This window comes from Pinus tabuliformis, chromosome 3_2 (genome assembly GCF_031772625.1).
Source record: "Pinus tabuliformis cultivar Carrire ecotype Pingquan chromosome 3_2, CPIR1, whole genome shotgun sequence".
Taxonomy (NCBI): domain Eukaryota; kingdom Viridiplantae; phylum Streptophyta; class Pinopsida; order Pinales; family Pinaceae; genus Pinus; species Pinus tabuliformis.
The window spans coordinates 1,278,790,647-1,278,810,693 of NC_142302.1; positions in this window are offsets into that span (position 1 = coordinate 1,278,790,647).

Here is a 20,047-nt window from a genome sequence, read left to right on the forward strand (position 1 = left end):
TCCGACTTTCCTGGTAGTTCTGACTTTTTCGGCAGTTCCAGTTTTTCCAGCAGTTCCGGCTTTTCCAGTATTTCCAGCTTTTCCGGAATTTCTGGCTTTTCTGGCAGTTCCATCTTTTCTGACTTTTCCGATAGTTCCATCTTTTACGGCTTTTTGTCCTCTGGATCAGGGCAAAGTTATTCCTTAGGATCTCTCCTCCCACTAAAACCGAAATACAAGTAGAGAGAGGAAGAGATCCCAAGTGTGTTGAAATGACTTGAAGGCCACCTCTATTTATACTAAAACGTTGAGCACATGTGGGGTTTATTTGGTTGCTAGCCGACCTTGACGAATTGTCTTATAATGCAAATAAATTCATAACTCCATGAATACTTATCGGAATCCGATGATCTTTACATCAATCCTACACCTCTCGATGAGAGGGATCCAAGAAAAATATCAGCTGTCATAAATAAGATTACCCACATGGAGTTTGGCCCTAGTTGCCAATTTTAACACTCCCTCTCAACTAGGGAGAACTCCATCCGTTGATCCATATGTCTGACTGTACTATCTCTGCCATAAATGCCCTTCACTGCTCTGTTGAGCTCTGCTCTGCTTTGATCTGTTGAGCTCTTCTCTACTTTGCTCTGTTGAACAATGAATAAGAAGAATTGATCGAGAATGTCTCATACCATTCTCTACTGACCTGAAGTCAGTTTCATCTGAAGAGAGTGTGTCACATCACTCCTACTGACACGAAGTCAGTTTTATTGATCCCAGATCAATATCACAAGAGAGTGTCTCAAACCACTCATACTGATCCCAGATTAGTTTCATTGATCTAATATCAATGTCACAAGAGGGTGTCTCAAACCACTCATACTGATCCCACATTAGTTTCATTGATCCCAGATCAATGTCACAAGAGAGTGTCTCAAACCACTCGTACTGACCCCGGATCAGTTTCATTGATCCCAGATCAGTTTCATTGATCCTAGATCAATGTAGGTCATCCTAGCATAGGGAATACAGTAGATACAGCGATGCGTCCATGGATAGTACTACTATGGTCCCTATCCTCATTGATCAGATGAGAGGTACTTCCCATGAGTCCCAGACTGCATGGGTAGGATGCCTCGACAAGAGAACTAATCATCCTGTCCACAGGAGAACGAATCATCTTGTCAGTGGATGCCATGAAGAACTAATCATCCTGGCCCATAGGAGAACTTATCATCTTGTTCCACAGTCGCCATGGAGAACAAATCATCCTAGCCCACATCAGAACTAATCATCCCGTTCCATAGTCACCACGGAGAACAAATCATCCTGGACCACAGGAGAACTAATCATCATGTTCCATAGTTTCCACAAGAGAACTAATCATCTCGGCCCACAGGAGAACTAATCATCCTGTTCCACAGTTGCCACGGGAGAACTAATCATCCCGGCCCACAGAAGAACTAATCATCTTGTTCATAGCGCACCACCAGGGGAGAGTGGGTCGCCCTATGGTCATATGTTGCTCCAATAAGTACCCCAAGCCTCCCAGAGCTCCCAGAGCTCAATGCATGCAACATGTAGGACCCTTATAAGAAGGTCTCTCAATGCCTCCAAGTCATTTGGGAAAGTCACAGATTTGACCTTTCCCCAGGGCTTTGACAAAATGTCTGTGACTTGTACATCAGTCTCAATGCGATGGAGCCTCCTCGCTCATCGACTTACCATATCGCAAATAAGGCAGTATCTGATGTCTATCTGTTAGAGCAACCATCGTACATGGGATTACTCAATAATAAAATCCCCCCTCTAGTTGTCACAAAGAATCACAGTGGTATTCATCATGTGTACAAACAGCTCACTTAAGAGATTCTGCAACCATGCAGCTTCACACGAGATCATACTCGTAGCTATGTATTCGGTCTTGGCGGTGCTTATAGCAACTGACTTCTGCTTCCTTCTCATCCATGATATCGAAGCAAAATCCAAAGAGAACCAGCATTGAGAAGTGCTCTAGTGATCCTCCACATTGCCTGCCTAGTCAGCATTTGAATAATCATGCAGTTTCATATTTACAACAATGTATCTCAATCCATGAGATATTGTGCCCCGAAGATATCTCAGAAGATTCTTGGCACCAATCCAGTGAGGCTCAACCAAATATTAGCTCACCATGCTAACTGCAAAACATATGTCTCGATGGAAGTTCACCAAGAACATCAACATGAATGAGTTTATGAAACTCAGAGGCATTTCCCAAATCTGGTCCAACATCAATACCATATAACTTCTGAAAGTTAAGGTCCTTGAGCTAGTCACAGGCTTGGAGTTTATCATTCCACATCTGGAATCCAACTTCCTCTTACTTTTGAAAATGAGAGGGTCTGCACCTGTCAGAAATAGGTCATCCTCATAAGGTGCCAGTATGAGAGGTCTATCATCCAGAACCTTCGGGTAATGGTTTGGATTGGTTTCACTCCTAGTGAATCTCATCTTCATCAGACAGCTATCAATCCTCTCATACTACGCCCGGGGTGTTTTGCTTCAAGCCATAGAGGGATTTATTCCACTTGTATACATGAGATTCCTAATCATGAATCTCAAACTCCTCAGGTTGTTCCAAACCTATGGACCTGCTGCATGAGGGGAATGGTCCCCTTATAAGATTTTCCTTCGGTACATCTCAGACATGTACCTTCATGCTCTACTTGAATTCAAACATCCTTATCACCATTTGATGTAGGAATTTACAGGGTAAGTTCCTCAGACAGAACACCAAAAGGACACCGCTCACAACCAGATCGCAGATCAATACACCAGTATTTTGACGTGGTTAAAACCCTCAAAGAGGGAAACAGTCCACGACCTGAGCCAACGCGGCCACTTCAGGCAATTTATTAATAAAAGAATGAAAATTTACATATGTTTCTCTCATGCACGGATTACACTACAAATGACCCTCCATGCGCTTTAAATAGAATTCATGGACCAATCGGGTGTCAAGCCACGGATCAAGTGTCGGTAATACCGAGGAGAGAATGAACCGTCGGATCACTACATATCGTGACCATCGGATTGTAAGTTACAAAATGTACAACGGTAAAGAAACACACTTTACCTAACTCTATACCTAACTCTACACTAGACCAAGTTGTACTTAACTATTTCCTATGTGTCGGAATATCCTAACATCCCCCCTTAAGAACAACTTGGGATAGGATTGAAGGATTTACAAATATGACACAATAGGAGAAGGAAAGAGGCACTAGAGCCTATCCCCCCTTAGTCACAACTTCCTGAACTCCAACCAGAAATCGAAGTTTAGTGAACTTTGCCTCTGTGAGAGCCTTTGTAAAGATGTCCGCCACTTGATCATCTGTTGAACAATATTGCACTTCAAGAATATGGTCATGAATGAGCTTTCTGATGAACTGCATGTGCAGTTCCATGTGTTTGCTGCGCTGATGTTGGACTGGATCTTTGCATAGCTGAATGGCACTTTGATTATCACACCAAAGTGTAGTCGGATGCTGCTGCTGAAAGCCAAACTCTGACAGGATCTGACGAAGCCACAAGGCTTCCTTACTAGCTTCTACGGCACCAAGGTATTCTGCTTCTGTTGATGAAAGAGAAATGGCAGCTTGTTTCTTACAAGCCCATGTAATAGGTCCTGAACCAAGAGTGAACACATAACCGGCAGTAGACTTCCGATCATCAGGGTCACCAGCCCAATCGGAATCAGTGAAACCAACTAATAGAGGAGCTGCTTCGGCACTGTAATGAATCCCAAACTGAACTGTACCTTGAACATAACGAAGTATTCTTTTAGCTGCTTTCCAATGACTTTCATGGGGGTTTTGCATGAACCGAGCAACAAGGCCAACAGCAAAGGAAAGTTTAGGACGAGTATGGGTTAGATACAAAAGTTTTCCTACAAGTTGACGGTATAAGGTAGCATCAACTTCAGGAGAATTACAAGTGACTGAAAGTTTGACTCCAGACTGAAAGGGAGAAGGGGCTGGCTTACAGTCTTCCATGTGAAAATGACGTAGAATATCACAAGCATACTTGGACTGGGAAAGGGAAATACCCTCCTTGGATTGCAAGACTTGAAGACCGAGAAAATAGTGTAAGTGTCCTAAGTCTGTCATTTCAAATTTCCTTTTAAGGCTAGACTTCACATGGTTTATAAGGTTGGGATCACTACCAATAAGGATAAGATCATCAACATAAAGAACAAGGATGATAAGAGAGTTGCCCACTTTCTTGGTGTAGACAGTATTGTCAGAATGACACCTAGAAAAGCCAGATTCTAAAAGAAAGCTATCCATTTTGGCATACCAAGCCTGAGGAGCTTGCTTGAGACCATAAAGGGATTTCTTAAGTCGACATACAAGGCTGGAGTCTGTTTGTATGAAGCCAATGGGTTGTTCCATATAGATTTCTTCATGCAAGTCTCCATGCAAGAAGGCAGATTTAACATCCATCTGATGCACTTCCCATTTGAAAGAGGCAGCAAGAACAAGGCGGATAGAGTTCATTTTGGCAACAGGGGAGAAGGTTTTAGTGTATTCAATGCCTTCAACCTGTGAAAAAACCTTAGCAACAAGACGAGCTTTATGTTTATCAACTTTCCCATCTGGTCCATACTTGGTTTTGTAAACCCATTTGCATCTAACAAGTTTTCGTCCCTTTGGTAGAGGAACAAGATCCCATGTATCATTTGCCAACAATGAATGATATTCTTCATTCGTAGCTGCTTCCCAATCTGGATGGCCTGAAGCTTCTGCAAAGGTGTCAGGATCGTAATTTACTGGAGCTTGAGCCAGTAAAGAAGAGGCTCTCTCGAACTGAGAACGTGTACGTCGCTGATCTGTAGGATCACCGACAAGATCACCTGCTGCATCTCGAGTAGCACAAACCCATTTTGGAAGCTTAGGAGCTGAAGGAGGATCCTGAGATGGTGGGGGAGGATTGTCATCCTCACTTTCATCATCTGAAGAAGAAATGTTTTCAAAGGTAGAAGAGATAGAGAGAGGTGGCACATCCGTCGAACTAGGCTCGCAGGCTGATATATTTTCATCAAATTTTACATCTCTTCTAATGATAACATTTTTGGACTTAAATGGAATAAGTCTATAGCCTTTGAAATCTTCAGAATATCCAACAAAAGTACATTTTTCACTCTTAGGTTCTAAAGCTTTATGCTTTTCATCTGGAATATGGGCCCACGCTTCACTTCCAAAAACACGAAAGTGACTTACATCTGGTTTGATTGAGCTCCATGCTTCTTCTGGAGTGATATTCTTTAAACCCTTAGTAGGAGTGCGATTTATTATGTAATTTGCACAGTTAATTGCTTCTGCCCAAAAACTAAGACCAAGTCCTTTAGATTGTAGCATACAATTCGCCATTTCCTTTAAGGTGCGATTCTTCCTTTCAGCTACACCATTTTGTTGTGGAGTATATGGAACAGTATGTTGCATTTGAATTCCATTCTCAGTGCAATAGTTTATGAATGTGTTTTTAACGTATTCTCCGCCATTATCAGATCTTAACTTAAGAATTTGATGTCCAGATTGTTTTTCAACAAAGGCCTTGAAGGCCAAAAAAGTGTTAAATACTTCACTCTTGAGTTTTAAGAAGTATACCCAAGTGCGTCTGGAGAAATCATCAATGAAAGTTAAGAAATACTTGCAGCCAGAGAATGACACAACTGGAAGTGGACCACATAAATCACTATGCACAAGCTGTAAAGGGGCTGAGGTGTGCCAAGAGGCACGTTTTTCAAAACTGTCCCGATGATGTTTTCCGAGTACACATCCGGAACAAACACCATCTCTGCAAGTTACCATAGGAAGACCTGTCACCATATTTTCTTTACATAGATGCTGAAGGGAGCGATAGTTTAAGTGACCAAATCGCTCATGCCAAAGTTTGCTCACTTCATCGTTATGAGCAACAAATACTGAGGGAAGATTTGATGACCCAAAGTTGTGAAACTTATACAACCTTGTAGAATCATCAGCAATGCCAGTAGCCAAAATCTGTTTAGGATCTCTTAAGTCCTTGATTACAACATCATGAGGTGAAAATTCAACGATTTTACCTTCACCTGAATGAGTTATCTGATATACAGATAGAAGGTTGCAGGATAAGGTTGGAACACATAATACATCATTAAACTGACCATTGTCTAGATGAACAGTTCCAGTCCCTACAACATTAAGAGATCTATCATCACCAACATATATATTTTTGGTGTTACAATCATTTAAAGAAGAAAACATGGCTTTGTTTTTGGCCATGTGATAAGAAGCTCCAGAATCAATGAGCCACTCATGAGAATGAGAAGAAGAAGATACATTTAATGCATAGCCAGACCGAGATGCTTGACAACCACATGCAGAAAGTGTCATTCCTGAAGATGAAGTTGAAGTTGAAGATTGCCCCAAATGGATGTTATGCTTCTTCATTGCTGCTTCCAAGGCTTCCATCTTCTTAAAGCATTTTGATTCTAAGTGGCCATCTCGATTACAAAATTGCAATGTCTATCAGTCTTCTTCCCTTTGTTTTTATTTGTCTTATCATTTTGTTGAAATGATTTTTCATTTTGGGGATGAAATTGCTTAGGACCCTTGTTTGGTTTAAGACCATTCTTTTTAGGATATGACTTCTTAGGATTATTTGAATTTGGTTGCTGCTGGGCGGCTAACGTTTTCTTGGAAGAGTTTCCAAGATTAAGAAGACCAAGGTGTAAGAGTTTTTCTTGTTCTCTTATTAAAGAATCACAAAAAGAGTCAAAGGAAGGGGACTTGTAGTCTGTTCCTTGAGAAATGAAGGCTTCTCTTGTAGAATGGAAGGTGGAAACAAACACAGAGTAGGCTGGTCCCAACTTTGTAAGAATGGAATAGATAAGGTTACTATCTTCTTTCTTAACTTTAACACCTTCCAAAAAATATCTAAGGGTCTTGAACTTGGACAAGAAATCTTCAATGCAAGAAAAATTATTAGGGTCCAATGTAAGCAACTCATATTCAAGTTGATGGGCTCTAATTTCATTTTTAATCCCAAAAACTTTATTGATTTGTTTCATTGCTTCATCAGGAGCATCAATTTCTGCAATATGGAATCTAAGATCTGGAGAAATAGACATCCCTATCAATCCACGTGCTTGATCTTGCCTATTTTCCCATTTAGCAGCCTTATCTTCATCCTTTGGATTGTTTTCTTGGTCGGAGGCTATTCTGTAGAGACCTTTACTTCTAAGTAAATCCTCAATGTAAGCCAACCATTGGAAGTAGTTGGTGCTGTCAAGGGTAACTTGGTATTGACTTTCCATTTCAATGGAAACTGAAGCTAAAGATGCTGAAAATAAGTGTTCCAATGGATATATCTCAAAAAATTAGGCTGGTTTAAAAAAAACGGCTCTGAAAACGGCTTCCGGATGAAGAAGTTATGGCTTTTTGAAAAAAAGTTGTTGAAGTTGCCGACGAAGTGCGAGAATGTGCAGAAATGAAAAAGTCCGCCCCCACAAAATGGAGACTTGAACCCAAGACCTCTACTCTCTTAAAATAGCTTTGAGAGAGAGAGAGAGAGGGGGGGGGGGGTGCTTTGGGTTGCTTTGAGAAAGCTCTTTTTCCCTACAAAAAAAAAAACACAAAACCCAACACAGACTTTATGGCTCGAAGTTAGCTTTAGCCGAAAAACTAAATATTTTCAAAAATAAACCTTGCGGCTCAAAGTTAGCTTTGGCCGAACTTCTCAATGTTTCTGATTTTCCGAGATCACACTAAGGTGCAGGGAAAAGAGCATACGCATGAGAAAAACCCTTCCTTTCTGTTTCTGATTTGCCCAGATCGCACAGAGTTGCAGGGCAAAGAGCATACGCAGAAATGAAAGGTATAGATCCGGTTAAAAAAAAGCTAAATAAACCGAAATCGAAATAAGCAGAGAGAAAATAACAGTAAACTGTAAATAAACACTGTATACCTCCAGATCTTAAAAATGACGCAGCTAGGGCTACCGGAAACCTTTTCGCGTGAAACGAAAGGGGTTCCTCACTGGAACAGATGCTCCCAACACAACAGAGCAGTCCTCTCGGCCCGAAAGCAGTCAGAAATAGCAGATCTAGGAAACGGCAGTCGGATGCAGTTCTACCGGCTTCAGATTTGGATCACCAACGGACGCGGCCCTCAAATAGCTCTGATACCATGTAGGAATTTACAGGGTAAGTTCCTCAGACAGAACACCAAAAGGACACCGCTCACAACCAGATCGCAGATCAATACACCAGTATTTTGACGTGGTTAAAACCCTCAAAGAGGGAAACAGTCCACGGCCTGAGCCAACGTGGCCACTTCAGGCAATTTATTAATAAAAGAATGAAAATTTATATATGTTTCTCTCATGCACGGATTACACTACAAATGACCCTCCATGTGCTTTAAATAGAATTCATGGACCAATCGGGTGTCAAGCCACGGATCAAGTGTCGGTAATACCGAGGAGAGAATGAACCGTCGGATCACTACATATCGTGACGTCGGATTGCAAGTTACAAAATGTACAAAGGTAAAGAAACACACTTTACCTAACTCTATACCTAACTCTACACTAGACCAAGTTGTACTTAACTATTTCCTATGTGTCGGAATATCCTAACATTTGACTCATATCAGGAAGGGCCCCATAGGTAGACCTCTGGTGTTATAGATGCAATATGTCAATTGACATGATCCCCAATCGACCATCCTGCAACTTGATACAAATTTCCAACCCTAAACCCATGAGAAAAAGCATCTTTGAAAATTATATTTTTTTAACACGTTCCTTTCCATCGATGAATGCGACCCAGAAACCTTTGACTTCCATTTCCAAGATGGACACCAGGTTCTTCTTGCGATCAAGTACATAAAAGAGATTATGTAAATGAATCGAGTTACCCTTATTCAATTGAGAGTTAACATTCCCTACACCTTTTCCGGGATAGGTGGCATCGGCTCCAAGTATAATCCCATGATTGTTTCCATCTCTACCAAATTAGAGAGTGCACCCATCTATCCGATGAATTGCCTTGAAGCATCTGAAGGAGAGGGCTAATACCATATAACACTTCTTTATCTTATCGGGAACAACATTTGATTCTTGATACCTAGGGTTCCTTATCTTCTATGAAGAGTCGGTCATTTCCTTGATGACCTGCATTACCTGTCATTCCTTTTATCATTGAAGATGTCCCTGGAATGATTGTTATCATCGTCAACTAATGTGTCCTTGCCATTTGGAAACTCGTTCGCATAATGGCCGAACTAGTTATCTGCCTTTCCTTGCACCCTGAGATCCGGTCTTCCAATGAAGTGATCTTTAGGTAGGCCATATTCCGTTGTGCCATTCTAATAATATTCTTTGCTTTGACTTCACCCTTGGTGAATTTGAAGAGGGATGAGGAATCCACTGATCCTTTTGTCCTTTCCCAACTGTCTTCGGTGATTGCTCTTTCACTCTTGCTTGGGCATTGTCTTCACCTCAGCTCTGATACCATGTTAATATTAGGTATGTTCTATGCTTAGAGAAATTTATTTCAATTTTCACAGTTAGCTCCATATTTTTTCCAGATTAGCAATCACATCAACATTAAAGTAAACTGTAGATAGAACATAAACATAAATCGCAAAAGACAAGCCAAGACAAGAGGACACAAGATGTGGCGCTAGCCAAGGAAAAACCCCAATGTGGGGAAACCCTTGATCAATTCTTCTTATATGTTCTTCAATAGTTCAGTAGAGAGAGAGAGAGAGAGAGATAGTACATTTACAACATAATTCAACACTTTGACTTATCTAGATAAGAGCAAAGATCATCTCTAAGAAGATGATACATGAGATTAGTTGAAGACATGCTTCTTCAACTAATTCTCCAAGGTAACTCCTTCACTTATCATTATGCTGCATTTTGTCATCATGCTACACCTCACCGCGCTGCACCATGTTGCACCCATCATCACTATGCTACATCTCATCACGCTTCATTAATCATGACTGTACCCATCACTGTACTACATTATGTGCCATTGTTGCACCATGTTGGCATCCTCAGCTATGTGTTGGCTGCACCTTGCTTGCTTGTTGTCCCTTGCTTTCTTGTTGTCCCTAGCATGCTTGTTGTCCTTAGCATGCTTGTTGTTGCATGCTAGTTGTCCCTTGCATGCTAGCTGTAACATTGCATGCTTGGTGTATTTGCTGCTAAGTACCATACAACTGTCTGAATGTTAGTTAATTGTCTCTTGCATGCTGCTCTCCTTCGGAGACAGATGCTCCGGCTATTTCGGTAGTTCTTGGCAGTTTTGGCTGTTCTTGGTAGTTCTGGTAGTGCCAGTTGTTCCCGGCAATTCCGGCAGTCCCGACAGTTCTGGCTTTTTCGGTAGTTCCAGCTTTTCTGGCAGTTCCGATAGTACCGACATTTCTGGCTTTTCTGGTAGTTTTAGCTTTTTCGGCATTTCCGGCAGTTCCAGATTTTCCAGCTTTTCTGGCTTTTCCGACAGTTCCATATTTTCCGAAAGTTTCGAATTTTCTGACAGTTTTGGCTTTTCTGGAAATTCCAGCTTTTCCGGCAGTTTCGGTTTTTCCGGCTATTCTGGCTTTTCCAGATTTTCCGGCAGTTCCGGCTTTTCTGGCGGTTCTGTCTCTTCCAGCTTTTCTGACTTTTCTGGCTTTCTGCCCTCTGGATCAGGGCAACGTAGAGAGAGGAAGAGATCCCAAGTGTGTTGAAATGACTTGAAGGCCACCTCTATTTATACTAAAACGTTAAGCGCATGTGGGGTTTATTTGATTGCTGGCTGACCTTGATGAATTGTCTTATAACGCAAATAAATTCATAACTCCATGAGTACTTATCGGAATCGGATGATCTTTAGATCAATCCTACACCTCTTGATGAGAGGGATCCAAGAAAAATATCAGCTGCCATAAATAAGATGACCCACATGGAGTTTGGCCCTTGTTGCCAATTTTAACAATTAACCTGATAATGCAATATAACTAAAGAAAAATACTTTAATCTTCTTCTACAATCAAACTTGCAGAAGATTAATAGATTTGAGCAAGATCAAGCGGAACACATATAACCAGAAGAAGAATCAATGCACATGAAACACAAAAGAATACTCTGAGGAAAGCCTCAGCTAAAAACCCCACTATTTGTATTATCATACAAGGTGGAAATACATCAGAATTACACAAAGCCTTAGCTCTCACAGCTAGCCAGCTCTCAGTACAATCCTCTTGGATGCTCACAGGAAAACAAAGCTTCTCACAAGCCTTCTCCTCTACCCTCCAAGCCTCTTATTTCCTTGCGCAGTTACCTCTAGGATGATCTCCTTCACCCAGTGTAACACTGCTTTAACACACTGTCAGAACTACGGAATCCTCAAGGAACCTTACCTTGACTGCATGCATTAGTTTCCTTTATAAGAAAATGCATGCAACTGATAGTACATTGTCCTTGACATTTAGCTCAACTGGGTCTTTCTCAGAATAGACATGCATGAGTTTTTGATGAGGGAATCTTCAGTTATCTAGAGTACACTCATTGAGTGCATGCATGCATCAACTAACTGATAACTTACAATTAGTTCCTCAAATAGTTTGGAACTAATTTAACTGGACTTAACTTAGTAAACTGAGCTAACTAATTACAACTCAAATATAACTCAATCTTATCTCCTTAATTTAAGGGATAACTCTTGCATGACTTCAGAAAGACTTCTAACTTGAATTTCTCCAACTAATTATCCATAATGAATTAATTAATTATTTCCAAGCTACTTGTGAGACTAAATTCGATTTTAATTCACAATTTTAATTCAAGGACAAATTAAAATTGGAATATTCTGGATTCTATTTTTATCATTTCTTGTTGCTATTTTCAACAATCCATTCTGCTGAAAGTTGCTCCTTTCTATTGGTGCAAGCAACTTGGACATCTAGCAAAAAAATTTTACGAAAAATTCTAAAGGGTAGCCGTCTTCAAATCTGGACATTTTCTCCTCATCCACAAGTGAAATTCCTATTGCAATTCTGAATAAATCAAGCTTTTGAGACTTGGGGTTTTAAAATTTTAATTTCCTACAAGCTTACGTCAAAATTTCCCCGTTCATTAGGTGAATTTCCTCATTGAACTTTAGCGTTAATTTTCCAAGGGTATTTCACTTTGAGAAAAATCGTTTTCCTTATTTGTGAAACAATTTCTCATTTAATTATATTTCTCATTTTCATTATAGTATAGAAATTTTTCTCATATGTTAGCTTTGGGAAATTGACTGGAAAAAGTTTCATTATTAAATTCTTTTCATTACAAAGTTTTTACCATTTATATTTTGAGTAAAGTGAATTTCACTTTTGGAGAAAATTTATCATATTAAACACAGTTGGCGCACTGGTGTTGGCCTTTGTTGGTAGATGTGAGGTATCGGTTTCGAATCCTACGAGGGTGTTACTCTTCCCTTACCAATTTGAATGTAGTAGATATTTAACAAAACTAGTCATGCATGCATGGGCCCATAGGTCTCAAGGGTTCAACATAGCTCTGATACCAAGTGTAAGGACCAACCCTATAATTTTTTAATTTATTTTTTAAATACTAAAAATACAACCATAAGAAAAATAGCATTGGGAACTCAAAAATTATTAAGAATTATATAAAACTTTCCTAAATTTCACTTTATTGAACATATCATCTAATTACATGTTATTAACTAAAACCATAATGAAGTCATACAAAAGAATATTATAACAACATAGGTACCATTCACCAGGAGATGAGATTCAAACTTGACTTGTCATTGTTTTCCCTCCTTTGTTTTCAATCGCCTCCAAGTGTGAATGTCGACATGATTAATTTGAATGTAATGACCCATCGGTTGACCTCTCAGCCTACTGCTTGGATACTCTCCTTCCCCGCGGACCCCCGAGTTGCAATGAGGTTGTATAATGGAGGAATGTATTAGTTGGTAGAGTAGAGCACTCCTTGGCTCAAGAGTCCCCTCTCTAAAGTCCTCTACCTCACCAAGCTCACTATAGCTCGTAGTCACTACTCTGACATAGTTTCATCCATCCAACAATAGGGTAAAGAAAAGTCCCTTCTCCCATGGCCTGCTCCTTTTATAGGAGTCCTCATAGGTGACACTTGGCATTTCATGCAGAATTAATTATTTTTGATAATTCAATAGTTTTATTGTTCACCCACCCATGTGTCACTCTCTCATCAAGGGTCTCCAAAATTATTTACTTCAATTTTAATTTAAAACTAATATTTTTCCTCAACAAGATTCCTATTTCTTCTCCTAGTTGTCTATTGATCCCCCTTTTTACTCCTTAATTTGTGTCCATTACTAAAGTCAATTGATAAGTCAAGATTTGATCCCTTATCTACTCCCTAATTTAACTCAAATTATCTATACCCATGTGTCACTCTCTCATCAAGGATCTCCAAATTTTTTTACTTAAATTTTAATTTAAAACTAATATTTTTTATCACCTCAACAAGATTCCTATTTCTTCTCCTAGTTGTCTCTTGGTCCCCCTTTTTACTCTTTAATTTGTGTTCATTACTAAAGTCAATGATAATTCAAGATTTGATCCCCTATCCACTCCCTAATTTAACTCAAGTTATCTCTTAGATGGATATTCTTATGTTGGTTGTTGCCACATGGAGGTTCTCTAAATTTCTCTAAAATTTAATTTATTAATATTATTTTAATTCACCATCCTCTTCTCTTAATTAGGTTTAACTATTTTAGGATTAATATTTATTCTTACATTTATGTCCATCTTTCCCCTTTTTACCTAATTAAGCTACATTATCTACCTAATATTTTCCAACATGGGAAAAGCAGAGTTTTTAAGGTAAAATATTTTATTTCTTCCTATGATCCTCTTAACCCAAGTTTTATTCTTGATTTAATTACCTTGGTTTCTAACATCATTTACCCTTGATGTGAATTTATTTGGTTTTCATATCTTGATTATATTTATTTATTTATTTATTTTTGATGATTCCAAGGGTACCAAGTTTTGGTCGTGCCCTTCAAGAACTTCCCTTGAAGTTCCAAGGGTGTCACACTTAACAATTTATTTGTGATTCCAAGGGTGCCAAGTTGGTCGTTCCCTTCAAGAAATTCCCTTGAAGTTCCAAGGGTGCCACACCACTTGCCTTCAAGCATTTAGTGGTTACGATGGGAAAGTATGGGTGCAACGACAAAGACCACAGTGGCTACGAGGGGGGAGTATAGGCGCAATGCCAGAGACCACTATCATCTCTTGTGTTGCCTGCTATAGTGAGATTAATGGTGTCCGGGATCAAAGAATATGTCTTGATGTGCACCCCTGGTAAAATACTCATGACGACCCAGCTTTGGGACCTGCCCTCATAACATCATGATCTTCAAGGCAAAGGTGTTTCAACCTTTCCAGCCCAAGTCACGATGGGAGTGCTAGTGGGTGAGATCAGGGACACTGTCTCACCCCTCTCATGTAGTTCCATCCAATTGTACAACCCCATCACCCATATGTGATTCATTCGGCCAAACAACTAATTTGCGTTTGCAACCACTAGCATATCATCATAATACAGATAAAGATATATAGCACATTTCAAAACTGACTTAGAATTTCAAAGATAAAATAATATAAATTTTCATCAAACCAGGTGTCGTCAACTCGTCACGTGTGAGTGCCTCTAGTGGATTCCTGCCATACTCAATAATCATCAGTAATAAGGTTTCTCACTATTAGCCATTGTCATAATAGCATCATCACCATCACCTAGTCATTCACATCATTGTTCATTGTGAACCAGAACCAATGCAAGTAGGTAACATAGGAGACACATCCATCATGGCTATCATCATCATAACATCAATGGAAACATACATATCCATCAAAGCTATCAACATCGTAACATCAATAGAAAACATACATATCCATCAAAGTTGTCATCATCATGATATCAATAGAGAGCATACATATCATTTACTACTATCATCATCATAAATTCAATAGAGACCAAACATAACCATTTATGCCACAATCATCATAATATCAATAGTGAACACACATAACCATTAATGCTACAATCATCATAATACCAATAGAGAACATGCATAACCATTAATGCTACAATCATCATAATACCAATAGATAACATACATAACTATTAATTCTATCTTCATCATAATATCAATGGAGAACATACATAAACATCACAACCACTAATATCACAACCATTAATAATAGAGTCATGTGTCCAGATCCTCAACCTGAGGTCCTCAAAGAATAACGTGTGGGCCTTAGGGCTAAATAAATGTAAATATCGTATCATTGTCAGTCGACTAGAGCGGGGCACTACACGCCGCATTGCATCTTATCTTGTATTAAGAATATGTTTACAACAATCAATTCTATAGGGTTAAAACCAAAACATAATAAGGCTCTTTTAAATAAAATAATTTTTAATTGAATTCTTTTAAATGCACATAGGCCTTGGATTATGAGGGCATGACATTGTAAAGTAGGATATGTCATCCTCCTAATAGAAAGACCTAAGTTTAACCTGATTATAGATTCTTTTCATTGAAACGCTCAACCATGAAATCAATTGTTGAATTTATGGTAGTGGTTGGGCCTTTCAATGACCCAAATCTACAATTGGGTAGGATGGCTAGGAAAAAGGAGCTCAAATCAAAACCAAAAAGATTGAAACTTTCTCAATGAATCAAGTTTAGATATTGGCATTCATAATAATGGGGTAAATCAACATTCAATATTGATATTAATCAAAATGACGTAAAATAACTCAATAAATTAGAAAAAAATAGACACGGGGTTTTCCTCTTAAAAATAGGTCATAAGACTCGAATGAATCAAGTTTAGATATTGACATTGATAATAATGGAGTAAATCAACATTCAATATTGATATTAATCAAAATGAAGTAAAATAACTGAATAAATTAGAAAAAATAGACATGACGTTTTCCTCTTAAAAATAGATCATAAAACTTGAAACAATAACTCAATAAATTAGAAAAAATAGACATGAAGTTTTCCTCTTAAAAATAAGTCATAAAACTTGAAACTTTTCAAAATATGCCAAATTCACATAAAAATTTGATATTTTCTTTTACTCTTAATTTTCAACCTTCTAACTTAGAGTTAGTTACTTGTAAGTTACTTTGATTCCTTGAATGAAATGGTAAAAACTAAAAAAAATAATAAAAAATTAAATAAGATTGAAAATTATTTTTAAAGAGAGGAAAATTGATATATAAATATATAGTAAGTGCAAAAAGTAAATACAATATACTCCTCTGCTTCTCTAATATATTTGATTTTTTTAATAAAAGCTTTTTGGAATGAAAAGTTATTATTGTTTTAATAAAATCATTAATATATTTAAAAAAAATAATTAATAATTTTTTTTTCCTTAACCCAAAGCTTCAATTAACTATCACTGAAACGAAAAAAAATTGTTTATGTAATCTTTTAATATTTTTAGATTAAATTTTGTGCTACTTTTTGTCAAATTTAAATAATAATTTGAAAATCAAATAGATCTGACAAAACAACTTATTCTTTACCATTTTTAATTTTGGTTACTCATTTTTATATATAGTTATGTTTTTATATTTTTTATTTAGAAAGGTTTATAATCGTTTTGTTATATATTGTTTTAAAGTAAATCAAATTTAAAAACGAAGCCTTTATATGACAAAAATTGTGTAAGATCATTGTATTTTTCGGAAACCAGAATTTTTTAAGATTAACTATTTTAAAAACTTAACCTTTTATATGATCAAAATTTTGTATGGATAATTGTATTTTTGCCGAACCAAAAGTTTTAAAAATTAATTTTAGATGGTTTTAAATAAAAAAAAAATTAATCAAATTTTTATTTTTTTAAAATTATGTGGATAGATGTTTTTTGGATTAATCACATAATGAAGATTTGGTGGACATTTCGAACTAACTAATGTGGTCTATCCTCAAAACAAAATGAAGAACCAATCGATCTTAAAATTATGTGGATAGATGTTTTTTGGATTAATCACATAATGAAGGTTTGGTGGACATTTCGAACTAACTAATGTGGTCTATCCTCAAAACAAAATGAAGAATCAATGGATCTTAAGAAATAAATAGTATAAGTGCATCACCTTGTCATGAAGATGGACTACAATCCTATTATGACATTTCGAACTAACTAATGTGGTCTATCCTCAAAACAAAGTGAAGAATCAATTAATATTAAAGAATAAATAGTATAAATGCATCACCTTGTTGTGAAGATAGACTACAATCCTATTATGTGATTAATCCGAAAAACATCTATGTACATTATAAATTACAAAAATCTTAAATCTAACAAACTTTATATAATTTCAAATTATACTCAAAAAATCTCTTAAAAACACTTTATAGTAAAACTTTGATCTAGCATCCCAATGTGATATCCTTATCTTCAAAATTCCATCGCTTACAACCTGTTTCCTTGACTTTCACAGCAACTACTTCCAATTTTCAATGTCTTCTAGACCAATTTCTGCCATAGCCTTTTAAAGTTAATTGGAGAGATTGTAGAGGTGGCGAACATGAGGTTAATAGTTTCAGAGATTGTTGAAGCAAAATTCGCAATTTCTTACTGACAGTGATCAATAAATTATCGCAATTAATTAAAAAAATAATATTATAACATCCACGAGACTAAAAATAATCTATAATAATCTAGCCTCCCTCCCGATTGAGGGAAAAGAACCTATGAACCCGACTCGGGAGGAGGCATATGAAACTACTGATCACCACCTCGGAACTGCTTCTTGTTGCCTGGCGATGGTGGCTGTGCTTCATACTGTGTTGACCTGGACGTAGTATTTGATGACTGTGCTTCATATTGTGTTGCTCTCGAGACTGGACGGCGTGAGTAAAACTCAATGTGAGAGGCAATGTGTTCGTCCCATAGCCTGCACATTATCAATATTTAATGTCACCATCACAAGATTGGATGCTTCTTTTAGTCTTTCAATAAAATTGTATGCCTAATAATAAGTGTGAGTAATTACCAATTCACAAATCGGGGACTGCGATGACCGAGAAATATTTCGAGATCTTTCGTTATTTTTTCAGGCCCCCTGTTTGCACAAACAAGAATAGTAGCATATTCCTGCAATATGGTCACAGTGTCAATTTTAAATTTATCTGTCATTATTGTGCTGCGTGTTAGAGTTATATGGTTTAGAGTTATAATTCTTACTTCTCTTAATTAAGTGTGATATTTTTAAAGTAAATGATTATGTTTTTAGATAGACATTTTTTTTTCTTTATTAGATTTTTATAGTAATGTGAGTTGATATATTTATTTTTATTTTGATACATAGTTATTGTATTTATATTATAATATTATTTAATTAATAGTGTTGAAAAGACTAAAAGAGGTGTGGGAGGAAAGAGTATGCATTTTGTGTTTTTCAAGATGGAAACAGAAAAATATTTTACTTTAGAATTCAAGGCTTTCAAAGACAACATGGAAAATTATGCAGATATGTTGGCAGCTAGCTCTTGGGATAATCTATTTAGCGAGGGGTTTGTCCAGAAAATTGGAGCATTTATGTTGAAGCTTCATTGAAAAAGGGCCGAATACATCAAGCACATGAGAAACAATCTCTCCCATAGACTATCTTTAACCTCATGGACTTTAAAATAAGTTCTTTCTTTTTTTCTTCAATATACTAATACAATTATAATTTGATATCAAAACTTTACATGTATTATAATTTGATATCAAAACTTTAAACAATCTCTCCCATAGGCTATCTTTAACCTCATGGACTTTAAAATAAGTTCTTTCTTTCTTTCTTCAATATACTAATACAATTATAATTTGATATCAAAACTTTACATGTATTATAATTTGATATCAAAACTTTACAGTAAAAGAAAATGGAAAAAGTTTTTTTTTAAATGATTGCTATACCAAAATAGACATGTTTGTTACGTGGTTTGTCCATCATTGATGAAATATATAACATTGTGCTCAAGTGAATTGGAAATTGACCAAAAACAAAGCCAAGATTGTTGGAGAATTAGTCACAACCACCCCATTTAACAAACTGACACCAACCATCCCCCTAGTACACAAGCAAATTGGGTAAGCAGAATCTTTTTACAGGGTGCAGATTTTTGGTTTCAGGTTCAAGGATGAGAATGTAATTGCAATCTTGAACCAGTGTACAAATTCTCTATTCTTGCAATATATCAAATAATTGTCTACTGAGGCCAAGGGATAGTTAAAAGTGGCTAGAATCTGGGTAAAAGAATTTCAAAAACTCTTGTAATAGAGTGTTTGAATCATGTTTATTTTATTTTTTTTATATGGTGGAAATAGATTCAGCACTATCAAAAACCTCCTTAATCTGAATTTACAAAAATCCTTGTCGGAATTTATCAAAATCTTTACCAGAATTTCCATAATTTTCAGGACAAAAAAACAACGAAGATCACAGAAAAATCTAAACAAATTTAGTAAATAATAACGCCATTTTTTTACTAGGCAGCTAGAGCAAGTACTATTTTTTAATTTTTTTAATTTTTTTTTTATTTTTCAACATGTGAAGTTAAACAGAGGAGCAAGAATCATGGAAGAAATTTTGGTGGGCCCTAAAAACAAGAGCTATAGTCTATTACTCTGTGTGCTACTGCGCAAAAACCAGAAAGTGGTGAACTATTGTAAAATTCTTAGTTTTCACTGCTTGACTGACCTGAAGTCTTAGGTTTTAGTTTGTAAATGTTTATTTCCCTTCATGAAGTATGATCCAAAACTATATTGCTTGCGGGCTCAACCTGGAATTTTATTTTTAGTTTTTACCGCTCAAGTTATGTTTTTACTGTGTGTTCTCTTGCACATTATTTATGAGTTTGAAACTCCGTTTTTTACTGTTACCTGAAGTTTGTTATTTGACTTGTGCGGTGGTGTATATTAGTTTATCTTCATCTTTTTATTTTTTTCACGTGGTA